The 19,482-nt window shown below is 48.6% G+C and overlaps 1 protein-coding gene and 1 non-coding gene across 3 annotated transcripts in view; both read right to left on the bottom strand.

The window, feature by feature from the left end:
- HYCC2 (hyccin PI4KA lipid kinase complex subunit 2) overlaps nucleotides 1-19,482 on the bottom strand; it is a 566,375-nt gene that overhangs the window by 504,320 nt on the left and 42,573 nt on the right. The gene's annotated exons all lie outside the window — the stretch shown is intronic.
- Nucleotides 17,424-17,548, bottom strand: LOC146858225 (U6atac minor spliceosomal RNA). Its single transcript, XR_014980405.1, has one exon. It is a non-coding gene; the product is annotated as a U6atac minor spliceosomal RNA (small nuclear RNA).

Below are 19,482 nucleotides of genomic sequence, written 5' to 3'. Positions count from 1 at the left end.
TTTGTGGACTTTAAACTTCTATCGACTTTTGATATATAAATTTATGTTGGACTAATACCTATAATGTGCCTCAACTGATGGGTAACTAGTGTGGTGACCTCAGTGGGATATCCTTTGGGTTTTTCGACGGGTCTATTTTTCCTCCTAAAAGCAGAGGGGGAGTTTTGGTTTGAGAGCACTATAGGTTTAACAGGAGAGAAAACGTTCAGATAACTGATGTGAAGTCATAACAAAAAACGAGTAATGTGGATGTGCATGTAAATTCTGGCAGACTGCTGCTTAGGTTCATGGGTGTTAAGTTGGCCACGATAGTGACTATCCACAAACCCCAAAAACCTCAGCACGAGTGTACCTCCTACAGGCCGATCTCCTTGATCAATGCGGAAGCAAAGATTTTGGCAAAAGTGTTGGCCACCAGGTTGCAGGTATATCTAGCCACCATAATACATCTGGATCAATCTGGCTTCATGCTTAACAGGAACACCGCCCTGAATCTACGGCGTCCCCACGGGGTCCTTGCGCGTCAGCACACTATTGAGGAAGAGGCTGTTATTCTGTCACTTGATGCCAAAATGCCGTTTGACCTAGTGGAGTGGCCCTTTCTTTTTGCTGTTCTTCAGCATGTGAGGTTCGGTCCCAAGTTCTGTGCATGGGTCCAATTACTCTACACACGCCCCTTAGCGCAGGTTGTAGTGAACGGCCACGTATCGACCACTTTTCCGCTGGGACGTGGAACGCGGCAGGGTGCCCCCTCTCGCCGCTTCTTTTCGCGCTGGTGCTGGAGCCGTTGGCGGCCTGGATTCGGCAGGACCAGGCTATCCGGGGTCTCAAATGGGCAAGGGGATGGGAGGATCGCATATCCCTATATGTGGACGATATCCTGCTCTATCTGGCGTCCCCAGCGAGCTCCATTAATTGTCTCCTGGACATCTGCACGTCCTATGGCCGAGTGTCTGGGTATACCATTAACTGGGAAAAAATCGTGTCTCTATGTGCTCCGGGGCCCCCCACCGCGGCTTCCACAGGGATGTGGGATGCAGATAACGGAGGAGGGTTTCAAATATCTGGGAATATATGTCACCACTGACAGGGCACAATTCGTCGCAAAGAACCTCGCGCAGCCCCTTATGCGGCTTCGCCATGATGTCAGGCATTGGCGGTCCTTGCCGCTGACGCTGCTGGGAAGAGCGGCCCTCTTCAAAATGATAGGAAAACAGTGGTCCCAGTGGATAATACAAAATGATTTAAGCAATGAATAGGCGCAATAGCAATAAATTGAAAAGGACTTATAATGTCAGAGGAAAAAACAGAATCTCTACACATTTGAATCAATACAATATTTTATGTAAAGTAGTAAATAGTATAAACATTTCTTTTAAATACAAGAAAAAATTTTGTGCATGGTATCCCCAAGTGAAAGTTGGAACCAAAAAGTGACTGTACAAAGCAAGATATTTTTTTTAGAAAAGAAGGTTTCCATAAATGAAAAGAGAAAAACAGAAAAACAGAACAACCATTTAAATGCACACTTTCCACAGTCTACGTATAAAATTATACAAACCATAATTCAGCCCCTGCCCAAGTGGAGGGAGGCGCCATGCCCTGCAGGACACCATTAAAAAGGGACCACAGTTAGGGGGCCCAAACTAGAGGCTCAGAGCGAAAAAGGTCACCAAGAATCTTGTCCAGCCCTGGGGCCTTTGCTGGTAGTAACTTGCCCAGTGCTTCTGTAATCTCCTTTAGTGAGCACAGAGGCATATGTCATTGAGCCAGCTCCGAGTGGGAAGAGGACATTTCCACCCGCCCAACTTCCTCGTTGGTCATAGTGTATAGAGATTTAAAATGGGCTCTCCAAACTTCCTCGCCAAGATTTGGCGCAGTGGCCGATTTACCTTCAAATGTGCCTGTGTTAATCAGATTTCAAAATGCCCTGATGTCGTCACTGTCTAGCACATTTTTGAGGACTTCCCATTTTTCGCTTTTCCAACTACTTTTGCATTGGCTACAACATTTTTGTAGGTCGCCCTAGCTTCCTTAATTTGTAGCCTATCATTGGTTCTGATGCCAACTAGGAGGGCTGACTTGGATACCTTACAATATTCATTGAACCATGGATGCCGTGGTTTGCAATTCAGCCTAGTCTCTTTCTTGTTGTAAAAAAATGGTGCCAGAGCACAAAGCAAGTCTTGATAATGATATCGCTGTTTAAAGGGCACAAATCTGAACACAGCTGAATATTTCAAGACGTTTCCTTGGCGAAAACAACTGTAGCGGCCCACTCAGATGAGCTTGTTGGTATAATCACATCTTTACACACTGAAACGAACAACTCTTTCAATTAATTTCTCACAAACAGAGGCATTGGTCTAAATTTGTGCTGTAGCAGAAAGGCATTAAATGTTAACCTAATATCATGCTTAAACCCCTTGAATCACCCAACTTTAGATTCAAATACTTGTCTGCATTTGCTCAAAATTGCTTCTAAAGAGTCACTGTCAACAGCTGAAACCGGAAAATCCCCATAAGTGACTGAACAACCACTACTGAGTCAAGATTATATTCAATTTACCTAAATCATGCCACCCACAATATCACATCATTTCCTTGCAACATATAGTTTGTTCAAACCAGCACATCCATATATTGTGCAAAGAATTGTTAGGGGGATTCCGTTAGCATGTTGTTCCTCAGAATTATCATTTTTAGGAGAGACTGTCAAAGGCACAATTTCTTACACACACCCACACTCATTATTCACTTATCAGCACCAACCTACAGGACCCCCAGATTAAAAAAGCAACCCATATTAATGGATGAAAGCACCATGGTAAATACTTATTTAACATCTAGTAATGTCTTAAACCTAGCCTGTATCACTGTTGGTATTGGTGACTGGATATTGCACTTTATCTCCATCTGCTCTTCTCCCACAGAACAACCAAGGAAATGATTGCTCACCATCAAAACATCACATGAATATAGAAACGTGACTCTAGTTTTGGAAGAAAACTTGTTTTGCATCATTACTTTCAAGGTCAAAATTCAAAACCGTCACAAAATTCCACAATTAATACATTATAGATAGCTTTTATCAACAGAGTCAAAATACCTCCAACAATCCATATCTAGTCTATCTTCAGGCAACTAAAAGCCCACTAAACCAAATAATAACATCACACACTATCTTACAAATTATAGTATTGTGTAGAATGTGGTAAGTGTAAAGTTTGGGTAATGTTCCATGCTCTAAAGTTTTATGTTGGTGGATTGGAATGTTGGGGGGACAGTGAAAGAGCTGGTCAGGGTCCTGAAGAAATATGCTGTGATTTGAGGTTTTTCTGACATAAAGGAGTACATTTTATTACTCTTGTGTCAGACTCTTTTCTAGGGAAATTTGGTGCACAGATCTGAACAACCTCAACAGCCCATGTGGCTTTAACCTTTGCAATGAGCCATGGTGATGGCTTCTATGAATTGTCAAACAAGATTTCAACATTTCGATTCATTGTAGTGTGAGATCGTTTTTTTTGCATGGTGAAACATTCTCTATGATGAGTTTTCCATTTTTTTCGCAATTGGATCAAGCTTACCGTACTATTGAGAATTGTCTGCTACTCTCTGTGACGTAATAGGCATAGCGGTTTGCAGCAATTTTAAACAAAGTCCTAAGTTACACGCTCCTTGTACCTTCCTTGCAAGGCAGTCACACTGAAACAATCCCTACCCTTGTGGCACTGGGGTGACAGCGGCCATCGCATTAGGTCACGTTACACGACTTTAGGTGCAACTTTCTTTTAGGATCCTGTACTCTGCATGACAGTGAGCCTTATTTACATTTGTGGAGATCACTCACCAGTCAAGTGTTGCTGATATTAAGGTGGAAACAATAAAGGTGAAAAGAGGTATGATCTTCACTCTCACTTTTGTTTGAAAATAAATTATCTCATCACTTACAGAGACCAGATAGATTTCTTATGCCATTAGTTACCTATGTCTATTTGAATCTCAGCACACCTAAGGAGTTTCTATCGGTTCCTGGTGGACCCTCTGTTAAATTGGTAGAACGGAAAGAGTACTTCACTAATTATATTGCAAGTCTTGAAGATAATGGTGGAGCATTATCGGATAAGAGAAAAAAAAAAACTAATTTGGTTAGGCCCTGAGGGTTTATGCATTTGTAACCAGATACAGAAAATGGAAAGAAATTCTAGTGACACTGATGTTTTCCAGAAAGCCATTTTAGACTTAAATAAGCATTTACCACCTACTCTGTGTATTGCGGTAATGAGATGTATTTTTCCAAAAGAAACAAGAGAATTGTGTAACAATAAAAGACAATGGAGGTCATTACGATGGTGGGCGGAATCACTCCCACCCGACACCCGGTTGGCAGTCCCGACTGCCTCATTAGGATGCGACTGAAGTTTGGTTGCATTCCTACATTTTACTATGGCAGCATGCATTCCAGCCGTGATGCATGCTCCCATAGTGAAAAGGGAGGTGCGGTTTATCCGTGAACTCTGTGGCAGACTCCTCAAGGTCTCTAGCAAGGAAGGGGTACTGGTAGGGCTTGTTAACAGGGTCCAGCATACGTGCCCAGTCAGTTCAGAACATGAAGAGTATGCCGTTCCCCAGGGCTGACCAAGTGTTACAAAGACAAAAGGAGGGGGTCCTCCTCAAGGTGCCAGCCACAGGGTGCAGGTATCAACAGGGGGGCACTATGGTGCTCCCTCGGCCTCCAACCGGAGGCCATGGACCCAAGTGGGCCCTGCTGGGGGCCCCAAAGACGCTTTCGGACATCGTAATTTCAAGGGCAGAAAGAGCCGCCCTTGAGATTACAGGCCGCACTCCGACTGGCGGACAGGCTCTCCAAGCCCATCGGAAGCCAGCTGGAATGACGGTCCGGTTTGTTCTCCGACCGCCTCTATCGTAATGAGGCAGTCGGTAAAGAAAACAAACGGCCCATTATGATGTGGCTGTGAAGGCTTCAACCGCAGGTTGGAGCTTATACGAGCCACATTTTAATCGGCCCCTAAGTGTCATCTTTTAAAAAAAAAATAGCAGCCACATGTAGATTTGGCAACTTACATGACAAAATCATTTCTGATCAAATTGTAATGTATGCAAAGAATAAAGGCATACAAGAAAGGTTGTGGATGGAAGGAGAATAGACTTTAAAAGATATATTTGATTTAGCAAAAAAACAGTACTCTCTGAGAGTAGTGTAAAGGCTACTGTAACAAGGGGGTCCCGTCCCACGATGCCTCTACGGGCTCGAATGACTGGTGGTCTGCATCTTCCCCTTTAGCCCCTCTGTTTTCTCCCCATCAGGAAGACTGGAGAGAAAACCTGGACGACTGGGAGACGGCGTCTCCCTACGAGAGGAACATCGGCCCCTTTAACCCGGTTCCGAGTCTGCATGAAGCCACGCCTTCCAGTAACGTCATGACACTCTCAGTGGTCAAATACCAGGAAACCCCGAAGGAGGTGTGGCATGCAACCAGCGCGAGGAAGACGGAAGAGAGGACGACAGAAGCGGAGACATTACGGAGGTCGGAGGAACGGTCGGTATCGGAGAGGACGAGGACGGGAACCACAGCGAAGGAAGGGGCAACGGAAGGCGAGCCAGGAGGCCAACGACCAGGCGAATCCCCGAGCCACGTACCAAGGGGTGCGTGGCTTCTACAGGTACGGGAGCGGCTGTCAAGGGTGTTGGGGAGGCGGGAGAGCGCGCCAGTAGTCGCGGCATTCTGGACCAACATAACCCTGCGAGCATAAAAATATCGCAACTTCGTTGTTCCCTCTCTCTCTCCCCCCCCCCTTTTTACTTTGCTTTAGGCGCACCCATCACCAAGCCACTACCGTGCACGTTTGGACGCACTAAGTGTTTTTGGGTGTTCTCCTTCACTCCCGGTCCCTTGGGAATCCTCCCCTACATTGACCAACAACCACTGACCCCTTCCCTGTTTGTCCTTTTCTCTCCTTCGCGAGGGAAAGCCCGGAAGACGAGACCCGATCCGAAGACTCCTACCCGAGACGAGGACAACATCACCTGCCGTCGATAAGGAGTGGACTGTTAGGCCACGTGGGAAGGCGAGGAAGACAGACCCCTCCAAAGAACTGTACAATCAAAGGCCCTTGTATGGAAAGAGTAAATACAGGGGAATAAAACCTTATGACAGCAGACCTGGTCTCCGGCTCTTCACTGCCCCGTCCCGACAGCTACTTTTTCCCCAAGAGCAAAAAGACAGCTTTAACTCTATGGATAACATTTCTGAAGGGAAAAATCTAGAAAAACAAAAGAACTGTTGAGAAGTAAGTCAAATGAAGGAAGCTCTCATAGAGAGCTCGAGAAATTGCAAGAAACGTACATTATTGAGCCCACTGAAGTGTCAGAGTGGATTTCTTGTTTAGTGATGGCTAGACGTGCAAATGGGAAAGTTTGCTTATGGGTTGATTTACAATGTTTAAACAACATCACTGTGGATCAATTTCCATTGCCTAGAATTGATGAGATTCTTTCTCTCACAATAAATGCCAAGTAGTTCTCCCTTTTGGATTTATCAGCAGCACATCACCAAATATCTCTACACTACTCTTGTAGACATCTTACAGTATTTTGTACACTGTATCGATGCTTTCAAATCAGGTGCATGGGTTTTGGACTATCATCTGCTGTTGTGGTGTTTCAAAGGCTTATGATGCAGCTATTTGGTGTTATGTCAGGCGTGGAATTTTTTCAAAATGATATTTTGGTAATGGGATGTAACAAGAAGGATCATGATGAGATTTTACTAAATGTTTGGAAAAATTTTAAGAAAAGGATTTTAACCATTGAGCTCACCAAATGTACGTTTGCTGAGAGAAAAGTTACTTATGTTTCTCATGAGAAAAAGGATTGTGGGACTAAACCCAAAAGAAAACTTATTGACGCAATTGTTTATGCTGCGTCACTTAAATACAAGGATGACCTGGGATCCATCTTGGGTTAGGCGGAGTTTTACTCAAAGTTTACGGAAAACGTTTCTACTAAATCTCATGCTGTGCATTACTTTTGAAAGATGAATTTAAGTTGGAATGGACAGATGATCGTCAGAAGTCCTTAGTGAAAATTAAGCCAGCAATCAGTAAGGCACCCACTTTACAAGGTTTTGATCCATTAGCTACTGCTATTGTAACGACTGATGCCCGTGGTAAGGGTATAAGGAAATGTACTAATGCAAAAAGACGAGTTGGGCAATTAAGTGGTTATTGTCTTTGCTTCTCGTTCTCTTTCTACTACAGAGAGTACACTGCAACTGAAAGAAACATTAACTTCTATGTGGGCTTTGGAGCATTTTCAGAAATGACTGAGGGGTAGAAGTTCACTTTAAGGTCTGATCACAAGTCTTTCACAAACAGATGGACTATCCAGTGCTTCTGCTATAACTGCTAGACTTTATATGCGTTTGCAAAACTTCTTTGTATGAAGTGCAGTAAGCCTGCCAGATCCTAGTTTGTACTTTTTCATTCCCCAGCATAATGCCCATGTGTGCTAGGTGCCGCTATAAGACTAAACTTTGCAGATGCAGGTGCAAAGATCACATTTCCCAGACTCCTGCGGGCATGCACACAGCTAATGGGCAACATGCGGCGGGGACCCACCTCCCTGCACTGAAATTGACTGAATATGCTGATGCAGGAGGTAAGACTCCATTTCCCAGCCATCACATACATGCATATGACTCAGAAATACAAGCAGCGAATGCGCACATATGCGCCTCCCCTCCTCGCACTGCTTGAGTCGGATGATATAAAACCCACTGGACCCCAACCCTAATCAGGATGTTTGGTGTAAACTACTTACAAGCCCAGGGGATTCAAGGCCACATAGCCTTAGAGTAGACAAAACAACAACACATGAATAATAAAATTCCCGGGCTACCCCACATCAGGTCCCACATCATGCGATACCGACATGGTTGGGTGATTTTAAATACTCTCTTCATTAATGCCATTCAGCGCGAACAGCATTAACATGCAGGGTTGCTGGGAAACAAGTAGGTACGTTCACTGATGTAGTCCAAGGAAGATGTGAAGGAGACTCCTTATTCGATTCTATGTCCAAACAATTGAGAATAGCACTCCTAAGATTCTGTTTCTCCCAACAGTGTGTGAGTACAGGGACCGTCTCTCCCCTAAATGTTATGATGACTAACTGATATGTAGACCATGTAGGTGCACATTCACAATCTTCTTTACTTTCTTTCCCACTTTTTTGTATGTACATGCCAATTTCCTTTTAATCCCTAAGCCATAGTTTAAGTGCTCCACTTACAAACGCGTTGAGCGCGCCCACTCATACTAAGTGAGGAGTGTGTGGGTCCAATGATAAGGCAGGCCAGAGGTGGGACCTGCGGGTACGGAGCCAACATAAATATCCTAGAGATCTGCTGATCACACCGATTTACCAGGGTGTAGCTGTATCATTCTCAAGAAATATACTGTGGCCATGCAGCTATCTTGTAAACAAATGGGATTTAAGGAGGCCAGGCTAACCCTCCGTAGTGCAGTTACTTTCGATAGTTTGGGAGGCTAAGGGTCTTACCTTATCATAGCTTCTCATGGGTGTAGTATTATGTAGAATGTGGTAAGTTGTACGTTTGGATAGTGCTCAATGTTATGAAGTTTTATGTTGGTGGGTTGGAACGTTGGGCGGCAGTGGAAGAGCCATTCAGGGTTCAGTAGGAGTATGTTGTGTTCGGAGGGTGTTCTGAAATAAAGAAGCAGATTACATTACCTTCGAGTGAGAGTGAGACCAGGGTTTTAAGTGGGATAAAAACTAGGGGGGGGTCTCTGAAAGGGACGTGGCCAATGTAATTAAGGGCGTGGCTTGAAAACATGTAAGCTAAAAATCTGTGCTTAGCATAGTGTGCCACCAGACTTGTATTTTGCTGTTTCTGTCATTGCATCCAGATATATGATACAAGTAACACCATACCTACAACAAGTTAGGACTTTGTCAATCGCTGTTAGTTGCATCAGATAAATAAGCAGCGACTGTGGCTTGTATACAATATTGAAAAAGCTTCCACTTAAAGGCCTGGTCACACCACAACAATGTTGCTGCTCCTGAATTTCAAAAAGAGAAAGGAACTCCAGAGAGAAAGGATTTCCCTTCCCCCACAACGCTCACCTGGCATGACGTCATGACGTAACTTCTCCAGAAGTTAACAGTGTGAGCATGCGCATATCGATGTGCCTACTGTCACTGCAGTCCGGAAAAAAACCGGACCGCCTGTGCCAGGGCACAAAACAAAGCGCGATAGAGACCCGTTTCGAGGCCCCCTCGAAACGGGTCTCTGCCGGTGCTCAGACCCAGCCCACTTAAAGCCCTGAGTGAGACCCGTTACTACAGAAATCCAGCCTGAACAATACATTAATAATCGAGCACTGATGGAACTCAACTGCTTTTCATTACCCCTCGTTTACACAAGCGAAGCACGGGATGAATGGGATTCCGAGAGCAGGTCTCACACCGTTTTGCAACACAACATTCTCGCATACATTCTTCTATAAGTGTGCATTGCCTTACCTCTCCTCCCATCGGTCACTACTTTCACCATCTGCTCGGGGCAATCCGAACATTCTATGGCTTGTTTAGAAACATTTTGGTGGCAACACGTTCTGCTCTACCACTATTGTTTCTTTTAAAGAGGTCACCCATGCAAAAGAACAAACAGTCCTGTTTCCGCATCTGAGCCACCGCCAAGGATTCCAGAATTTCTATTTGTTCCATGATGCATGATTACGTTTATGACATGAATCACAAGGCGCCCGTTCCACCCAAAGAAACACACTGAGCAGATAGAGAGAAGCGCATTGAAGCCGTGAATCCCAAGCGAGCAGCGCTCTACACAATATGGTAACTTGTGGATTACAGCCCGGTTTTAAAAATATGCAGACTGTATAGGAAGTCTACAAGTAGCCTATAACGAGCAGTGTTACCTGCGTTTTACAGATATGCACGTTCTGCTTTTCACAACTAAAAGTCAACTCTAACCTAGCTCCCGGCCTCAGTTTTCCAATGCTTCATTTCTTCAACAGGCTGTTTCGTTTCATTTCCCCTTCTAGCCGGAGCAGAACATGCCGAGACCGTGCGCCTGGTACATAGTGCCAATATCGGCAACCGTTATCATATAATACATCAGTACATAATCATAATAAAACACACGACACTGAATGTAAGTGGAGAAATATTGCTGCAGGTTTATTAGCATAATAAATATGCAAACACGGTGGGTTATCTTACGGGCGATCCCAGGGCAGGCCAGCCCCATGGCGCCTGCCCGTCTGATAAGCCTAGGGTCACCATGGCAGCGCCAATTGGTGACCACCAAATGTTGGGAGGGTCCACCCCTCCCATCCGTGAACCTCCAGTCCACATGCTTCACCACGCCCCCCCGTGATGGGTGGGCGGAGCATACATGGCAGCCCCCGGTTGCTCAGACCCACAACCGCCTGTCGGTAGCGGGGCGCCGTAGGTCTTCCAGTGGACACGCTAAAAGATCCCTGGGTATCCTGGCTTAGCACCACACGGTGCTGCTGCATGCTATACCCCTTGGTATGTGCAGACCCTGGATCGCCCTGTAACTCCTCCTGCAACACAAAAGTGAAAGTTGTTAGAAAAACCTTCCCCCCCCTTCTTGTCCCTCCTGATGCCGGGTAAGCGGATGGGCGGGTAAGGCAAAACGAACGGACAAGAGGGCGAGGAGGGGGCGGGGACCGAATATGTACCCCCCCTCAAGGCTCCTCCCCGCCGGAAGCAGCTACCTGACTGGGGTCTCCCTAGGTCAAGCCCAGGGACAAGACCTCCCACCCCTGTGCCTTCCTGTGGCACTAAGGCGGCCGCCCTCAAGGGGGCGGGCCGCTGCGCAACCCCCACCCCGGGCAGCCTTACATAGTGCCAATATCGGCAACCGTTATCATATAATACATCAGTACATAATCATAATAAAACACACGACACTGAATGTAAGTGGAGAAATATTGCTGCAGGTTTATTAGCATAATAAATATGCAAACACGGTGGGTTATCTTACGGGCGATCCCAGGGCAGGCCAGCCCCATGGCGCCTGCCCGTCTGATAAGCCTAGGGTCACCATGGCAGCGCCAATTGGTGACCACCAAATGTTGGGAGGGTCCACCCCTCCCATCCGTGAACCTCCAGTCCACATGCTTCACCACGCCCCCCCGTGATGGGTGGGCGGAGCATACATGGCAGCCCCCGGTTGCTCAGACCCACAACCGCCTGTCGGTAGCGGGGCGCCGTAGGTCTTCCAGTGGACACGCTAAAAGATCCCTGGGTATCCTGGCTTAGCACCACACGGTGCTGCTGCATGCTATACCCCTTGGTATGTGCAGACCCTGGATCGCCCTGTAACTCCTCCACAGCCTTGGGAGTGGCCACCGTCACTACCAGGGCCCCCCACCAAGGTAGACCTATTTCCTTACAACCTGCTGCAGCCAAAGCTTCCCCTAGGCCCAGTAGGTCCAGTCTATTCGCAACCCGCAGCTGCCAAGTCTTCACCAAGGTCAAGTAAAATTAAATTCATGCCTAGGGTGGAGAGGTGCACCCCATCACCCTCCAGACACCCTGTTGATTTGGCGTGTAAAAGGCCATGCCTGACGAAGCCAAAGCCTCTTAGCTCAGTGAACTTGCACATGGCGCTATTAACTTTTCTCCTTGACACCTCAATGGCTTCTCCTGAGCGGGCTCCTTGCCAAGGTAGCCTATTACTAACAGCCTGCTGCAGCCAAAGCTTCCCCTAGGTCCAGTAGGAAAAGAACCGTGCCTAAACTAGGGAGGTGCACCCCATCTCCCTCCCGGCACCCTGTGGACTTGGCGTGTATAAGACCATGCCTGATGAAGCCAAGACCTCTTTGCTCTGCGCAACTGCGCATGGCTCCTGGTAGGCCATCATACCTACAGCATACTGATACCGGGCTTCTCCCAGGTCCAGTCAAAACAAGTCTACGCCCAACCGGGCCGGCGGCCAGCGTGCACCATATGGACAGGTTCGCCCAACCTTTCTAAACTCCTCCGTGGATTAGACTGAAATGACCTTAAACCTAAATAGGCGATGGTCCAAAGTTGCCTTTGCATGGCTAAATAACAATCCCTTTGCCAAGACACTCCTGCCTGGCAGTGCCCAGCCTGCCTTCCTTCCTCTTTCACTCCGTTGGAGTATGCCCATCGTATTCCATCAGTCACCACCAAATGTAAAGCCTTGCCCTCCCAAAATTCTGCTAGTATACCAGGGAGAGACAGGTCAGAGTGACCCCAGAGGAGAACAACGTGTAAAATGCTTCTCTATTTGAATACTGGAAAAGCCAGTTGGTCTCCAACAGATTTATAGCTTAAAGTGTTCCCCCGGTGCTTCCCTTAATCATATGGACCGTAGGCCCCTGTTGGAAGGCCACTTCCACAACCTGCATAGCTGCCAGCCAGTGCTGTAGGGCGGGCGAAGTTACCCGGTACTGATGCTCGCAAAAGTACCTGTTTCGCCAAACTCACGGGCGTGCTACTCAGTGAGCAACCAGACTCTGCCCTAGTACCCAGAGGTCAACCCCAAGCCCCTCCAAGTTCTGCTGCTTCACCTGCCTGTTAACACGAATCCCAGGGCAGACCACCGGCCTATAACCCATGCTTGGCCATGCCTGAGCTAAAATACCTCTGAACAGCCTGACAACAGGCTAACCACCAGCATTGCGTTCTGAATGTTTCTGACACTGCCAAGAAACATGCGCCTAACTACAGCAACTGGCCCCATGCCATAAAAGTAACAGTTCAGCCTTCTATGAAACAAACGTGCCCTTGTGGCGATCAGAGTAGTGCTCCCTCCAAGCCAGCAGCCCTAACAGGCAACCCGCACCCTCTTGGCACTGGCACACCCCCGCCACCGCTGCCCTCGAGTGCCTGGTCGTGTGAGGCCATAACCTATGTTTCATCACTGCGTCATACCGGGGTATGATGACCCATCTACTCTACTGCTGAGTGCCCATTGCACCATCGCAAGTATGCCTTTGCCTGCTCAGAGTCTGGCTGTAAAGTTGGAAGACATTGACCCCCCAGCCCAGGGCGAAGATGGCAGCATTACAGTATCTGGTGCTATAGACGGTCCCCGTACCCCGATGGGACAGAATGCAATGCCCTTGCTCCTGTTGAGCACGAAACCAAAACCAATTGCTCACCCTGGTGTAATACCTTCCTGCTGCTAATCATTTCCTGGCTGAATGTTGACAAATCCATGTTCTGTAATGGCACTACTTCGCCGCCTGCACCATTCTGCCAGTGCCGAAAAGACCTTTGTCATGCTGCATGGCCTCATCAATCATGCCCTGTTCTAGCAGCGCCCGCTTCAGCCGAGGAGCAAACAACTCGCCGGTACCCCCAAACTGGCCCTGATGCGAGACAAACCGGGCCAAGGCACAGCAATGCGGTACTAACTAAAGCAGGTCTAACAGCGTCAACAGGCGTCCTCAGCTTACCATAGGCGTGGTGGAGTGAGGGTATCCAGTGAGAATCAAGATGACAACTTCCCATCTGACCGACCGTGGTGGGAACCACTCCTGCATATTCTAGTACACATGGTCCCAGTTCACATGTCACTGCCTGATGTACGTGCCCTAGGTACATGGTCCCCTTGCATGGCGGCCTGCCATTGAGACCCACACCAGTCCCCGATCAGTACCACTATCTGCCTACGCTACCATCTTGCCTGGCCTTCCTCCATGCCCAGCTGTACCACGCGATGATTGCTCTCCTCCGTCACTTGACCTGACCACACCTAGAAATACAAACACAGCGAGAGGAGGCAGCCTGTGACCTGCCCCAAAACCACTATCCCGCATCAAACCGACCCGATGAAAAGACAAGCGCCTAATGCTCTACACCCCTGGAAGACCCAGGAAATAACCCACCGATCAATCAATCGAGTAAATAACAACGGACATCCTTTCAGCATCTGAAGGCCTAGCCCCTCCGAAGTAACCTGGGAGCCCAACGCCAGGCCTCAGCACCTGTGGCGTGAGTGATCTTTGCCCACTACCGTGTGAGCCAGGGCCCCCTCTTTTTTTTTTTTTTTTTTTTTTTTTTTATTATGACTGAAGCACACGAAAACAACCCTAGCTGTTCCTTGCCGCTAGGTCTTCCTACCCTCAGGAGACCAAGAACGACCAGGAAACAATAACACTCACTCAACACTAGGCGTTCCAAGTCCACTCGGCCTAATTTGCCAGCCGGTGAGCGTTCCAGATTCTTTAGCTTGGCCCCTCCTATGAGCTCCCTGTTGAAAGTGGCGAGCCGGACCTGCCAGTACTATCTACCCTTCAACTCATTGCCGCATGGCGGCACTACCCATTGCCACCCTTGTCAACCAGCTGGCAATGTGGGTTAACCTCCCATTAGGGTGGCGGCAGAGCATCTAGCATGTGTCCTAGATGCCCAATCTATGTGACGTTGTGCCGGGGTAGTGGAAACCTTACACTGATAACTGTGCATCGCACCCTCAGACAATCGTAAAATTACTTGCTATTTAATAAAGCTGTGAATTGCAATGTGTAACTGTTACTACTTTTATCACACTCCAGGAGTGAGAGGCAGAGCTAGCTACTGATGCCTGCCCATTATACATGGGGTTAACAGCAGGCACATCCCCTGTTGGGCTATCTTGTTTGGAAAGGATCCTAGAGCTGAGGATTACACCGCGATCTCCCTGCCAAGTGCAAGTACACCTAAGAAATGAGCCAGTTTCATACCTGAGACCTGTAAATAAATCCCCGTAGACCGGCTCCCTAACATGACCATAATGCGTGCTACCGCCTCAGAGTTTGCCTGCAAAATAACTGCTGTGATTCCAGGCTGATATGAAAAACTCATGCCTGAGGCAAGAAGTATTGATGGAAGGATCGTGATGTGGCCAAAATTGCAGTCACTGCACCCACAGTGGGTTGACCCCTACCCCGCCCATCCTACTTACTTGCTGAGTCCTATCCCAAGTACCTTACCTGCTGACCTACAGTGGCCCTTGGTGCTGAACAAACTATGCCCCGGTATGCTTAGTATCCCCCGGAGCTGCTAGCCTCCCACAGGAAGAGGTGGAACTGGGCCTGCCTATATCTAAGAATACTGGAGGATGTATGTAATTTGCCCTCCTTTGGATAAAACCTGCCCTTACCTACACATGCATAGATTCGTGTGCTGAACTACAGCAAGGAGCATGCCCAAGTAACTTGCCCTTCTATGAGACCTGGGCAGGAGAGGACCTGCGACATACCCCACTATGGTTGACCTACGCAGATCCCAGCTGTGCCCACACACAAGGGAGATTAAGCGATTTGCCCAGAATCACAGGATGTTTAAGCGTCATTGCCGAGACGCCCACCCAGTTCCCCATGTCCAAGGCCCAGCGCCCTAGCCGACAGGGTAACTCATCTCCCCAGCTCTCCATCTTGGCGGCCCGATCTGTACTCCTGTGACGCTGAACATACCAAAGCTAATAGTACTGGCGTGGCCATGCCTCTGTGTTGCATAAGATCAATGAGTCATAATTGCGGCAAGCAGGCATATCATTTGGAAAATGCCTCGGTTCAGGCATGGTGAGGCAGGGTCACCAAACACTACGACAAAATACATTTAAAACATACAAATGTCTGTGTATGTGAGCGCAAAGGCGATGACACGATAAACCTGATTTCCCGGAACCTGACATACTGCGCACATATCCTCGCATCTCTATATATACAAAGCGAGGAGCACTACTAACACCAAGCCCATCTATTGGCTGCTCAGTGCTTATGATTGCATATAGTGAAATAAGTACCCCTCCTAGCTCAATTGCAAGTCCCACCGAGAGCTATTCTACCCTCATGTCAGCCTGCCTGCGAATACGACAGCTGGGCTGTCCCTCCATACCAGTAAAACGCCAATTCTCCATGAAAGACACCAACAGAGCCAGGTGCGCCCTGCGCCAGCTTCAAGTATGGAATAAAACTAAAAACAACTGGTCTGCAGGGCTCCCTAACTAGCTGAGGCAATGACTAGGGAGTGAGGATGCATGCCTACCGGGATTGACTTCTCCCCAGGATGTAATGCAGCAGAAAAACACCAACACGTAGTCAGGCCAGGCCCAGCCTGCAACTCCCAAAATCATATATGTCACCCAAGGAATGTGATATGTCACAAAAGCATATCTCCGAGCAATCACCACCTCTCATTGTGTAAAACTACTTAAACACAATATAGCGCGTCTCCACCTTCAGGGACGGGAGTGTAAGCGACATGCACGCAATCCAATTGTGCGTACGCGACCCCGAGGCTCAAAACCTGGTGCCATTGCCAGCCTGGGGCCTCATACATGCGAAACATGCGCCCACTGAGCAGTACTGTTCTTTTTAGCCACGGCTGCCGGATGGAAAGCTGGGGGCCGCACAATGGATTCAAGCCCGTAACCTGCAGATGCCACAGCATAGCCCACGTGCCCCCCGTGCGCATGCATACCTCTCCGTGTCGCCACTACTGAGGAGATAAAAATTATAGTGCGACTCTACCTGCCGGAAAAGGAGCGCTTACACGAGCACCGTGTTTCCATTGCACATTCAGGCACGGGAGATACAGACAAAAGCGAGGCTCGACCCGAAGGCACTGGAGCGCTGAACACGGGCCCGTAACTACATACTAAAACCCAACAAGGAGGCTCTGCCGGGGTCCAATCAAGCGATCCCAGAAACACCCAAAACTGCAATATCCCAATCCGGGGCCTATACAGCACGAACTTGAGCTATAACTAACCAGGCAAAGAGCACCCACACTCTTGGCCTTCTTCCCTTGAGGTTATTATGACATCGCGCTAGCCCGCCCAAGTCCAATCGGCATCCGCGCGCTACACATAGCACCCGCTCCGCCGCAAGGGGACACACCAAAATGACGCAAGCCTACATAGTGCATACTCTGCCATACATGACACCGTGCCCACATAGCACTATCAGATAAATGCCCCTCACCTCCCATGGCTGATACTCTGCTCCGGTGTGCACATTATATATATATATAGCGAGAACTTGGCCCCACGGTAAAGGGGGGCCCCACATGGCACCGCCTTACATCCACATTCACGCGCGGGGAAAACAAAGACCCGCCTGCGACAGCGCGCGCGTGCCTGAGGCCACACCGCCTCTCCCTACAATGCCCACGCTGAGGCCCGAACCTGGACTCCCCAGATCCAAGCCACCCGCATTCCACACCCAGGGACTTCTCACGTGTACGCGACCTCGCCGCAGCGTAGCCGACGGTCCACATCCTCTCCTCGACAAACCAATTGCGCTAACTTCCCTTCTTAATCATGCGTTGCTGCACTGTATTACTAAAACGCGCATCATGCCTGACATGGTTTAGACGCCAGTAAGTAAGTAACGGTGCCTTAACCGTGCATGTGTTGTAAAGGCCACTAGGACACCCCTTCCATCCTTGTCAAGGGAAGTGCTAACCTTCTCTCCTTTCATCCAACGCTATCCGTACCTGCCAGCATGTGAGGCAACTGGTGCAAGAAAGCGCTATGCTGCCCGATTCTGGTCAAACGCGCGCCATGCTAGCTCCCGCCTCCCAAAATTAGCCCTTTTTGCAAAGTAAACAATGTTCTCTTAATGTATGCTTGGCGGTGTGCATGCAGTTATTGAATAACGTACCTTAAGTTGTAACTTGTGAGTAAAAAGGTGTGCCTCCTTTGAAAACAGTAACCTGCTGACCTATTTACATCAAACGCCCTCTGTAATCTACTTGGCCCACGTTCTTAGCAGCAGGAACACCTACCCTCTGCACTAACTTCCCGTTAGTCTAAGCCTCAACTCTACAAAATGCTGATCTCTCCAGGAGGAAATTAATCACACGAGTAACTTGACCCACACGTGAGATCTGAAAGAAACGCAGCATCCGGTGCTTCAAAAGCCTAATAAACATCCAAACCCGGCGCCCACAAGAAGATGGCACCACGGTCGCACCGTCCTAAATCCAGCCCTTCCGGGGCCTCCTCCACGCAATCCCTGCGCTCTACCACTGGGCTACACCCCCTGGCATAATGACACCCGTGCTCTCAAAAAGACAATTCCGACTCTCGCACCCTGGTCCCCTGCTCCGAGGTCGGCAGCACTGTGACAGAAGCGGAGATACCGGAGAATCGAACCTGGGGCCACAGGCATGCACCGCATGCGCTCTAACCTTGAGCTACAGCCCCGCAGCCACGAATGCCTTAATAAAAGCACCGATCCGGGCCCTCCCGGCCACGCTATGGCACCAAGATCACCCGCCGCTCCACCGAGACTCTCGCTTCCAATCAATCACCAACACTTACCGGGATAACTGAGACCTGATCCGGGCTAACCCAGTAACGCTACCACCCCGGTGTTGCAAAATTATATAGCGCGAACTCGGCCATTAAGTGATTAAGTGATTTGCCCAGATCACAGGCTGTGGACGCGACCACGAGGCTCGAACCCAAGGTCTGCAGTCTTGCCGCCGGACCACATCCCGTCCCCAGGGCCTTCAGGCCCAATGAGAGCCCCTTCCAGGGCAAATAACCAAGGCTAAGGGAAGCCGCCGACCGGGACACGTCTAACTGCCGGCTTTCAAAGTACACATTTTTTATATCGCCCACCTCAAGCAGACTCACCGCGACAAGCGGACGTTCTGGGCCGCAGACGATCGTACCAGGCGAGCGATCGATCGAAGTGTGACTCTATCTCTCCCAGAGAACACGACCGACGCGGAACCAGCAGCTAAGGCAAAACGAACGGACAAGAGGGCGAGGAGGGGGCGGGGACCGAATATGTACCCCCCCTCAAGGCTCCTCCCCGCCGGAAGCAGCTACCTGACTGGGGTCTCCCTAGGTCAAGCCCAGGGACAAGACCTCCCACCCCTGTGCCTTCCTGTGGCACTAAGGCGGCCGCCCTCAAGGGGGCGGGCCGCTGCGCAATCCCCACCCCGGGCAGCCTTACATTACTACTATGGAATGACTCACAGATCTGTAATAAAGAGAGCAGTGCGACCAGGCGGTGGCTTTAAGGGTTAAAAGGAGCACCTACTCTTAAAATAAAGTCTAAACAAAAAGCAGCATGAATGATGAGCGCTAATTAAAAACTACTAACTACAAAAGCTAGTTTTTCCTGACACCGAAGGCGTCAATCTTTTCAGATTAAAATCTTTTTGTGCTATTAGTATGATTCAGGGAGAGAACGAGTAGTCGTGTCCCCTAAAAGGGGAGAACCGCACCTCTAACAGTAGAAAACAGTATCAAAATATAAGTAATATGCGTGATACGTATATCGTTGCTATATTTGCAACTGGGTGCTATATGAGCCTCAGACACCTACTACCCACAGGTGTCACATGCACATCAAAACAATGGTATGCATAAATATACAGGGAAAAAAGAAACTATTGCAGCACAC

This window comes from Triturus cristatus, chromosome 3_2 (genome assembly GCF_964204655.1).
Source record: "Triturus cristatus chromosome 3_2, aTriCri1.1, whole genome shotgun sequence".
NCBI classification, from domain to species: Eukaryota; Metazoa; Chordata; class Amphibia; order Caudata; family Salamandridae; genus Triturus; species Triturus cristatus.
Note: the sequence above shows the minus strand (reverse complement) of the source record. Positions and strands in the feature narration are given on the sequence as shown.